Source organism: Babylonia areolata, chromosome 24, assembly GCF_041734735.1.
Source record: "Babylonia areolata isolate BAREFJ2019XMU chromosome 24, ASM4173473v1, whole genome shotgun sequence".
Lineage (NCBI taxonomy): Eukaryota > Metazoa > Mollusca > Gastropoda > Neogastropoda > Buccinidae > Babylonia > Babylonia areolata.
Genome location: NC_134899.1, coordinates 34,860,497 through 34,871,620, shown reverse-complemented (window position 1 = coordinate 34,871,620; position 11,124 = coordinate 34,860,497). Strand labels below are relative to the sequence as shown.

Here is an 11,124-nt window from a genome sequence, read left to right as displayed (position 1 = left end):
AACCTCCTCCACCTCCTCCTTCTTCTCCCTCTCTCTCTCTCTCTCTCTTTCTTTCTCTCTCTCTCTCTCCTTCTCGCTATCTTCTTCTTCCCTCTCTCTATATCTCTTTCTCACTGTCTTCTTCTTCTTCCCTCTCTCTATCTTTGTTTCTCTCTACTTCTTCTTTCTCTCTCTTCCCCTTCTCTTTCTCTCCCTTTCTTTCTCACTCTTCTTTTTCTTCTTCTTCTCTCTTCTCTCTCTCTCTCTCTCTCTCTCTCTCTCTCTCTCTCTCTCTCGCTATCTTCTTCGTCTACTACTCTCTCTCTCTGTCTCTGTCTGTCTCTCTTTCTCGCTATCTTCGTCTTGTCGTTGTTGTTCTTATTCTTGTTCTTATTATTGTTCTTCTTCTTCCCCCCCCCCTCTCTCTCTCTCTCTCTCTCTCTCTCTCTCTCTCTCTCTCACTATCTCCCTCTCCCTGCCATCGCCCCCTTTCATCGCCTGTCCCCTCTGGTTCCCAATTACCCTGTTACTAACTTGGTGCTTAACACAGCACGCGGCCCACTTCATGCTCGTCTGCACGCAACCTCTCTTCCATCTTCTTTCTTTTATTCTATATTATTTTTTTTCTGGTTTGTGTGTGTGTGTGTGTGTGTGTGTGTGTGTGTGTGTGTGTGTGTGTGTGTGTGTGTGTGTGTGTGTGTGTGTGTGTTTCTCTCTCTCTCGCTGTGCTGGCCAGAAAAAAAAAAAAAAAAAAAATGATGACCAGCATGCCAGCTTGTCGAGCCCTTCCCACAACGAAACGGTGATCATTCGCTCTCTTGCCTGTCTTTCACATGTTTATTTAAGGTGGGCGGATGAAAAAAGAAATGTAGATTTTGTTTTTCTTTATCGTGGCGTCTTCGTGTTTGTGTGTGTGTGTGTGTGTGTGTGTGTGTGTGTGTGTGTGTGTGTGTGTGTGTAATGGAATGGGTAATCACCCCCTTTCCCTTTTAAACATCTCTCTCTCTCTCTCTCTCTCTCTCTCTCTCTCTCTCTCTCTCTCTCTCTGTGTCTTATTGTTTTATTTTTCCCCTCTTATGTATTTCTATTAACCGCATGCTTTATTTCTTATTTATTATTGTGTAGAGTAAACCCTATTCACGGCGGAGACTGGATATATAAAAAAAAGCAAAAAAGCACACCAGTTCTTTTCTATTATCCTTGTAACAAAGAATTGTGTCTGGTCTGGTCTGCTCTCTCTCTCTCTCTCTCTCTCTCTCTCTCTCTCTCTCTCTTATAGCCACCTCCTTTCCATATTATTCTCATTCTTCAGTTTCATTCAATTTCAGTTTCAAGGAGATATCAAAGCGTGTGGACTAATCCATACACGCTGTACGACATCAACTGTAAAACGTAAACACACACACACACACACACACACACACGCACCCCCCCCCCCCCCCCCCCACCCCCGTACACACACACACACACACACACACACACACATATATATATATATATATATATATATATATATATATATATATATATATATATCAATGATAATAAAAGGAGCAGATATCTGACTTCCGCATAAACGTACCGCACTGGTCAGGCGCAATACAAGCAACACACCAAAACACTGATTAAAAATTCGTTTCATTTCCCATACCTTCGGCGAACTGTCGCTTCCTGTCAAAGACTGGACTTTGAAAAGTCAAGACTGTTTTTACCTTCCAGTACATTTTCCATCGAACACCGACGGGACGTGCATGCGCCAAGCCATTGCTGTACCGGAAGGAGGAAGTGGGGGGAGGTGGGGGTGGGATGCAGCAGTTACCGGCCCTGACAAAATGAGGTTTTTTTTTCAGCTCACTGCAGCCTGCAGATTCGTTGATCATTTTATTGTCACCTTCACTTATTTAAGGTATGCTGAATCCGATTTTTTTTTTTGTTGTTGTTTTTTTCTGTTTCGTTTTGCATTATTGGTCGGAAAAGTTTTTCTTTTTTCCTGGAGGTAAAGGAGTAAGTCACGAAAGAGTGAAAGAGAGAGAGAGAGAGAGAGAGAGAGAGGGAAGTAATGAGGTTTGACGAGAAAGAGGAAGAGCAGGAGGATATGTAGGAGGACTGAGGGGGCGGAGGGGGTGTATGTTGTGTTAAGGGGAGGGGGTGGGGTTGGAGGTAGATGGATAGGGTGGGGGGGACAGGAGAAGAAAGACAAAAAGATGAAGGAGAAGTAAACAACGAAAAAAAAAGGGGGGTGGGGGGGGGGACCCAACTATGTAGCGGATCATCTTATTGTCCTGTTCATTTCCATTGTGCTAGCTACGACTTCATACAGTGTGAACCGCTCCCCTCCCCCCCCCCCCCCCCCCCCCCACACACACACACACTTTACCACGAGGCAAAGATGAAGGCTCCGAAAGAGGAAGCAGAGGTGAAGGAAGTAGTGAAGGTGAAGGAGGAGGAGGTGAGGAGGGAGACAAGGAGGCGTGAGCGGCGGATGCCGTGGAGAATTATTAGGACGAGAAGAGGAAAACGAAAGAATGATAACGTTATTGTAGAAGATCATTCTGTTGCCAGATTCACGAACACTATTGCAAGCATGCAATGTATCGCTGCAGTGTGAGTCTGTAACTTTATTTCAGGGGTGGTGGGGGTGGCTGAGAAACAATCAAGAAAGATGAGGAGGCGGTGGAGCAGGAACCCGAGGAGGAGGAGGAGGAGGAGGAGAAGAAGGAGAAGAAGAAGAAGAAGAAGAAGAAGAAGATGATGATGATGATGATGATGATGATGATGATGAAGCAGAAGAACAAGAACAAGAAGAATAAGAAGAACAAGAACAAGAAAGAAAGACAGAAAGAAAGAAAGAAAGAAAGAAAGAACAAGAAGAAGAGTGGGAGGAAGAGAACAAGTAAAAGACGGAACATTAGGTGTTTGAGCAGTGGTAGATAGTTATAACAATGACTCCTATGATGGCAGAAAGAGCATGCGGAGTAGGAAAAAGAAGAACGTGAAGAAAAAGGAAGAAAAGAGAAGCAAGGGAAACACACAGTGTCTGTCTGTCTGTCTGTCTGTCTGTCTGTCTGTCTGTCTGTCTGTCTGTCTCTCTCTCTCTCTCTCTCTCTCTCTCTCTCTCTCTCTCTCGTTGTGTGTTGCTGCCTGGAGTTGAATCTGTCCCATCAATTGACTCTACACACACACACACACACACACACACACACACACACACACACACACACATACATACATACACGCACGCACGCACATCGCGTGAATGCACAACCATTTTATTTTGGGGAAAACAGCAACGCGTAACTCAATTTTCCACTTGAATTTGCACAACGTTAATGCGGTAACACTGATCATTTCTATTTGCTTTTTTTTTTTTTTTTAAATTTCCATAATTGGACCTCTGTATAAGAGTGCATGCATGTCCATATCCCTCCTTGTGTGTGTGTATGTGTGTGTGTGTGTGTGTGTGTGTGTGTGTGTGTGTGTGTGTGTGTGTGTGGGTGGGTGGGTGGGTGGGTGGGTGCGTGTGTGTGTGTGTGTGTGTGTGTGTGTGTATGTGTGTGTGAGTGCGTGCGTATGTGTGTAGTTATTATTCAATCTGTGGCCAAAATGAAATTAACTAAATGACCAACGGCATACTTTTTTTTCCAGAGTTTATGTTATGTGTTATGTCCTCCTTGTCTTTTGCCGTATATATATATATATATATATATATATATATATATATATATATATATATATATATATATTTTTTTTTTTTTTTTTTTTTTTTTTTTCAGATTTGAAGGATTATGGTTTGACACTTTTTTTTGTTTGTTTCCTTCGTGGGTATAGATAGACACTGATGGACTGAGGAATAAATATTAAGTGACTAAATACACAGTGGAAATTTTACAGTCATCATCCCTCTGTTCTGTATATGGATTTGCCCGATCGCAGTGAGGCCTCCTTGAGCTACTGAAACTGAAACTGAAGCCCTTTGTACCTTACAGTTAATTTCAACACAAAATCATTCGCTCTGAAAACCTGTATGTTTTTTGTCTGTGCTTAAACATAGTTTGTTTGGTCAGTTTCTGATTGTATTTTAAATCAACTATTCCCACGATGTGTGCAGATTGTTTCAAGTAGATTATTTTGTCTATTTCGTGTGTTAGAGTTTGGTCAGTGAGACCATTTATCACATTATCGTCACTGGAAACGTGTAAACGCTTTAAAGAAGTTACGACGAACCATTCTTTTTTATTTTTTTTTATTATTTTTATTTTGTTGTTGTTGTTGTTGTTGTTGTCCATACCGATCTAAAACCTAACCATACATGGTTCATAAAACATAATGCAGCTGCTGATGAAAAATAATACTAAGCAGAAGAAGAAGAAGAAGAAGAAGAAGAAGAAGAAGAAGATTTATTTTTAAACATAATCCAAGGATAAAATTTCGTCTATACCCCCCCCCCCCCCCAACCCCCCCACCCCGTTCCCCCTCTTACTGAGAAATACGACACGTTGAATTGTGACCTATTCTCCTGAAGATGAATAGGTTAATTCATGTTTGTGAACAGGATCACACAAATAAGATTACCCCTTGCTGTATCATGTTTCTGCCTCTGCCTTTTTTTCTTCTTTTTTTTAATTTTATTCCAGGACAAACACTGGAACACCATGGAAACGAGAATCATTGCCACTGTATAATTTTGTCCATGCAGTTTTGACAAGTTTGGTGAGAACAATTTCAACTCGGAACTGGTTATGGAAGAATGGTAAATTATCGCCAACGAATCAGTCTGTCTGTCCGTCTGTCTGTCTGTCTTTCTGTCTGTGCGTCTATCTGTCTATCTAGGTGTTCTACATCAGTCACGAGTCAATGTTATATTGCTTAGTTATAATGGTAGTGAGTTTACGTCAATCACGGTTAATGTTATATTGCATAGTAATAATGTTGAATTTGAACTTCGTTTTGCCCTGTTCTCGGTGACAGATCTGTGGTTGGCATGAACGCTACCTAAGACACAGCTAGTGACACCGGCTGTCAAAGGAACGCCTTTCCTGACTTCTGAAGTATCCCCAGCCGGAGGAGATCCTGATGAGACTATGGCATGGAATCGGTCAGCGGGGTGGTGAGTGTTGGCTCTGCAATGTTTTCCTCTCCTCCTTTCTGACTGGTACACATCAGAGGGATTAGACTTCTTCTTCTTCTTCTTCTTTGTTATGTCATTTATTTGCTTCTGTTTGCTCTTTCGTTCGCTTTCAGGTTCCTGTTTCCTTTTCGCCTTATTTTGGGGTGGGTGAGGGTTAAGGAGGAAGACCGCCACAGCCGCAACAACAGGCTTAATTCTAATACAAATAAATTCTATCATGCTGGCTGTAGGAAAGAGTTGACCATGGAGATGTTCTCCACGTCCCAGTACCTTTCAGCCATGTGTGCATGTGCGCACTTGTGTGTGTGTGTGTGTGTGTGTGTGTGTGTGTGTGTGTGTGTGTGTGTGTGTGTGTGTGTGTGCGTGCGTGTCCGTCCGTGTGTGTACTCAAATATGATGAAAGTGCCTGTGTTGAGAAAACGCACACGCGTCCGTTGTGTATGACATTGTGTCTGCTCTTATACCAACGTAAGCTAAATAAACCAACGGGTGCTTCGGACGTTACCTCACCTAAGCGTCTTAACCAGAAGGCTTATCCTCCAGACTGTCCGTCCATACCACAAGTGCAGCTTAGAGGGCCGAAAACCTGTGATGTCCGGCAACGGAATCCGTATTCCCTTTTCATGCCACCTGGCTAAGCGCGTGTGAGAGGAGATGGATAGGCAGGAAGTGAGGAAGAGGACCTGAGGGGAAACGCAGATCAATGAGAGGTTTGTGTTTGTCAATTCGCTAATGTGTTTGTTTGCCTTCTCCTGCCCCGCCAATAAAGCCCTGTGTTTACTCTGCTTGTGGGAAATATAGGAAAGGAGAGAGAGCGAGAGAGAGAGAGAGAGAGAGAGAGAGAGAGAGAGATGAATAAAGAAAGAAAAAGAACGGCATCAAGACGTCATGATACAAAGAAATAAAGACAGAAAGAAAGAATTAACGACAGACAGGAAGAAAGGGAGGAAGGAAGGAATAAGAAAGAAAGCAACAAAGAGAGAGGGGAAGAGAGAGAGGGGGGAGAAAGAGGGAGGAAGAGAGAGAGGGGGGGGACAGAAAGAAAGAGAAAGAGAAGGAGAAAGAGAGAAAGAAAGAGAAAGAGACAGAGAGGGGGAGACAGACAGACAGACAGACAGAGTAAGTTAATGAATGAAGAGACAAAAATACGAAGGAAGGGACTGATGTAGAAATAAAGAAAAAAGGGCAAACCGGAAAGAAAAAACGAAAAACGAAATAAAAGAAAGAAAGAAAGATAGAAATGGAGAAAGAAAGGAAGAAAGATAGAAAGAAAATGAATGGATTTTGGTAAGCCAGAGCGAACTTTTAAGATACTCGCTGATAACGTTACATTATCTAGTAGACAAATTGATCATCTCTTGGGTTATACGCATAAATCTGCGCAGAACATGGAAATATATACAAAGATAGAAAGAAGAAAAAGGACAGAGAAAGACGGAAAACAAAGAAAAGAAGCACGAAAAGAGACGAGGAAACTTGAAGAAAGGAGAGAAAGAAAGAAAGAAAATACAGGAAAGATGATTAAGATCTGATACCACCACCACTGCCACCACCACTACTACTACTACTACTACTACTAATAATAATAATAATGATAATGATAATAATACTAATTGTAAAAATGATAATGATACTGACAAGAAAAACTGAAGTGGAGATCAACACGAAGGAAGAAAGAAAGAAACGTATAAAATGTAGCACACACAAAAAAAGGGAAAGTCGTAAAAAGACAGCGAAAGTAATCGCCCTTGACAAAACTGGACAAACAGCCATTATACAGCGAGTCGATACCCTTTGTGGGAGATGATGATGAAGAAGAAGAAGAAGAAGAAGAAGAAGAAGATATGGTACAGCAAACACGATGCAGTACGAGGTGTCTCTTCAAGGTGTTCATGACTTTTTTACGGTGCAGTTAGTTTTTCTTACATCTTTTCGCCAGTAAAAAAAAACTACTTCACTTCACCGACTGAGAACTGCAGCACTAATAGTTGTATCCGTAGTTTCATACAAGAGAAAGAGAGAGAGAGAGAGAGAGAGAGAGAGATGTATTGACGTTAAAGTAATGATGGATAATTTGACATATAGTGGAAGTTCGATTTTTCCCCATAATAACTTGCCATTTCGTTCATTCGATAAGCGATTGTTCAATAGAAAATAGGTTTCTATCAAACAGAGAATTATTTGTATTCTTATCACACACACACACACACACACACATTGATTTACCTTCATCATAATTATTTCATTCCCTTTTTTTATTGTTTGATTTTATTTTAGCACGCTTCTTTTACATTAAATGCACACATTCTGAAATAAGGAAACATCGTTCTTCCATTTTTGTTTTCCTAATAAAGTGGACGAAAGCGCAGGTCTTTACCAAAGAATTCTCTGACGCAAAAATAGTTTCATATAATATCAGACAATATTATGTAAAGCAAACGAGTGTGTTTGATATTTTAAGGCAGTTAAATACAACAACAGCAATGACAATAACAATCATAATGATAATAGTAATAACGATGATATAACCATTGACATAACTATAAGAAGAAAAGGAAGAAGCGTAAACTATCGCCCTCCGAAAGTATGCGTTTGATAGCACTGTGTAAAAGTAATCTGGGTTGGGTTGTAAAATTCATCTCGGCAACATTATGTATGCTTGGTGTAAAGAATTTTCCTAAACCTGTGGAATCAACGCGGACAAAGAGAATTATCAACGACAAGAAAACTTAGCGATGTTATGAAGAAAGGATTGATCATGAAACTGTTTGCCAAATCATCTTTTCCTTTTCGAATATACAGAAATGATGATTTCTAATCAATAATTACAATCATCGTTAGCATGATAGAAATGACAATAATCCAAACAATAATAATAATATTAATAACATCATTTATTTTCAGTCTGGTAACATCATCTTAGATGAACAGACTATAAATAAATAAATAAACGAACGAATCTTTGACTTTTCTTCTTCTTTTTCTTTTCTTTTTCTTTTTTAATCCCGAAATTGGTGACTCTGCCACTAACAATGAGTCAGAGAAAAACTAAATGCGATTGCGATAAGTGACTTTACCCGTCAGTTTACACATTAAGAATTTCGTTCATTTTATGTATTCGTATTGGAAGACTGTGACTCTCTCCTGCACTGCTTGTATGTTTTATATCACAGATCAATTTCTCTTGTTGAAGCTAATAGAGTGTTTGATAAAGTATTTAGTCTCATACAAGAGAGGGACAGGGGTAGACAGAGATAGACAGGCTGAGAAAGAAAGCGAAGCGCCCAGTGTCTTGGGACAAACGGACGGGGCAAAGGGGGAAAAAAACAAGGACATAGTTCTACGCTGTGCAGAGAAAACTCAAACAAAGGGAAGAAATTCGTGCGACTGCAACAATCAAGACTAAAAGTGCGAGATATATATATATATATATATATATATATATATATATATATATATATATATATATATATATATATATATAAAGAACATTGCATGAAGACGAGAGGAAGTTTTAACGCCGATTCGTTTCTAGAAATGATAGGAAAATTATCGACATATATACGGAGGCAGAATCATCGAAAAAATGAAAATAAAAAATAAGAAAATAAATAAATAAAACGCTCTATAGAGTATGTAGGATTCTGAAAATCAACAGCGCGAAATAGATAATAAAACAGCAACTCACAGGTACATTAAAGCAGTACGGCTACACATAATTTAAGTAACAGAAGATGTTATGTTAGTGAAGAAATTAACTTGAAAGACGAAAAAAAAAAAATCGGTGGCCTTGGGAGATGTGGGAGGGATAAGAAACGACTGAATGATAGAAAATGACAACAACAACAACGACAAAAGACAGAAGAAAAAAACAAACAAAAAACAAAAACAAAGGGCAGATACACATTATTAAAACAATCGAGACAACAAACTGAAAATGAAAATTGGTTTACAGGGGGGGTTGGTGATGGTGTTGGTGGAGGGGTAAATGAAGGAAGGTCAACGGAAAGTGACAAAACGACAGACAAGGAAGAACATGACATATGCACAAATGAAAGAAGAAGAAGAAAAAAATAAATATTGTGAAATTAGTACAGAAATTAACGGGCAGAAAAAAAAATCGACAGGACATGGAATGAGGAGGCCGGGTGGAGGGTGGGGGGGATAGATAACGACTGGAAGTCGAAAACGAAAAGTTGAAACAAAATGAATGAAAGAAAGAGAAAAAAAAAAAGAGACCAAGAGAGAGAAAATTAAACAAGATGAAAAAAGCTGTTGAAAAAATATATGCACACCCGTAACGTGATTTTCGATTACAAAGTAATAAATTTCGTCACAGTTCAACAAAAAATGATTTGTTCCCCTTTTTTTCAGTTGAAAAGATTGCACAAAAAAAAAGTCCGTGTGAGATACAAAGGGAGTTAACGAGGAAAACGAGATGATCAGATACACGCGCTATCCAAATAGTGCACAGAAGCGCAAACTGTCTTCTGTCACATGATTGCAATGTTCCAAAGCAATTCCAGCGTTAAGAGTCTTTTTTTTCTTGCTTTGCCTCCAATCCAAATGACATTCGCAGGACAAAATTCAGAACATAGACTTTTTTTTTTTTACGCCAATTCACTTGGAAAAGATCAGTTTGAATGAATGAATGAATGATCATATAAATACATAAGTAAATAAACGAATAAACAAAAATAAATGTATATTTGTATGATTTTTATTCACTGCTAGGAATAATTACTGTAACATTTTTGGATTAAGTTCCAAATACGAAAATTAATATAAAGGTAACAAATAATAATAATAATAATAATAATAATAATAATAAAGGGAAACAGTCCAAGTATCCTGTTAATAAAAACTTGTAAACATTTTTTTTAATACACGCCAACCTCATTCAGTGATACTAACAACACAGTGAATTATTTCACCAAATTCCATCAAACCTGTTGTACTGTTGGAAGAAAATGGTGGGAAAAAAACAAAAAACAACAACAAAAAAACGAAAAAAAAAAACGAATGAAGACGGAAAGGAAAATATAGAACAAAACAAAGGATATGTCAAAAAAGCTAAATCAACAAAGTCAGATTTAAATAAGAGAAAAGAAAAGAAAAACTTAAGATATAGAAACTCACCTGGTTGAGCTGTGGACGTCAGAGAATAAAGATATTGGGAGTTGTGAGTTCAGTTGAAATGAGCAGACGTGCGCGAACTTTGTTGGAAAACGTGGACTGGGCCGTGGACTCGGTTCGGATGGCAGCAGCTTCGGACTTCGACGACTGGCAGTTCTGACCCCCACACCCTCGCACGCGCACAGTGAGAAGAAGTTGTTGGGACCACTTATACCAGGAGCTGGGTAAGGGGGATGGGGATGGGGTGTAGTATGCACGGGGAAGCGCGTGCGCGCGTGCGTGCGTGCATGCGCTGACGCGCGTGCGAGGGAGAGAAAACCGCGCCATGGCTTCCAGACCGTGCGTGCTCTGATTTGCCCACCGTTCAAAATCGAGTTACCGCCCTTCCACAAAGCAGCCGTGATTCGCGCGCTGCCCCAGTCGTTTCGTCATGTGTGAAGTGACTGCGTGCGCCTTGCCACCCGGCGGGGAAATGGGGGAGGAGGTAGAGGTAGAGAGAGGATGTGAGAAGGTTTTTTTTTGTTTGTTTTTTGTTGTTTTTTTCTTCTTTTCTTTTTTTTCTTTCTTCTTCTTTTTTTTCTTCCTTTTTTTTCTCTCTTTTTTTTGTTTATTCCCGGAGGAAAACGTGCGTGGGCCTTGTTTGTTTGGCACTGTGTTGTTCCTGAACGGAAAACAAGCATTTGGAAAGACAGGGAGAGAACAAAAAAGTTTTCGTTGTTAGCCGTGACGGATATCACAATCAGAAAGCTGATTATGACCACAGACCTTAGAAGGATAATTTCAACAACAAAAAGGCGATAATAATAATAATAATAATAATAATAATAATAATAATTCACTGCATAATCAACATCTCTTCGATAGCGCAAAAACCGCAGGAG

The 11,124-nt window shown here is 39.6% G+C and overlaps 1 protein-coding gene across 1 annotated transcript in view; it reads right to left on the bottom strand.

Moving 5' to 3' along the window:
- The window catches only part of LOC143298941 (uncharacterized), a 243,577-nt gene extending 233,142 nt beyond the window's left edge, over positions 1-10,435 (bottom strand). Inside the window, exon 1 of the mRNA XM_076611981.1 lies at positions 10,247-10,435. The gene's annotated coding sequence lies outside the window, so the exon portion shown is untranslated. The remainder of the gene's footprint in view (positions 1-10,246) is intronic.
- Between the last annotated feature and the right edge of the window lie 689 nt (positions 10,436-11,124).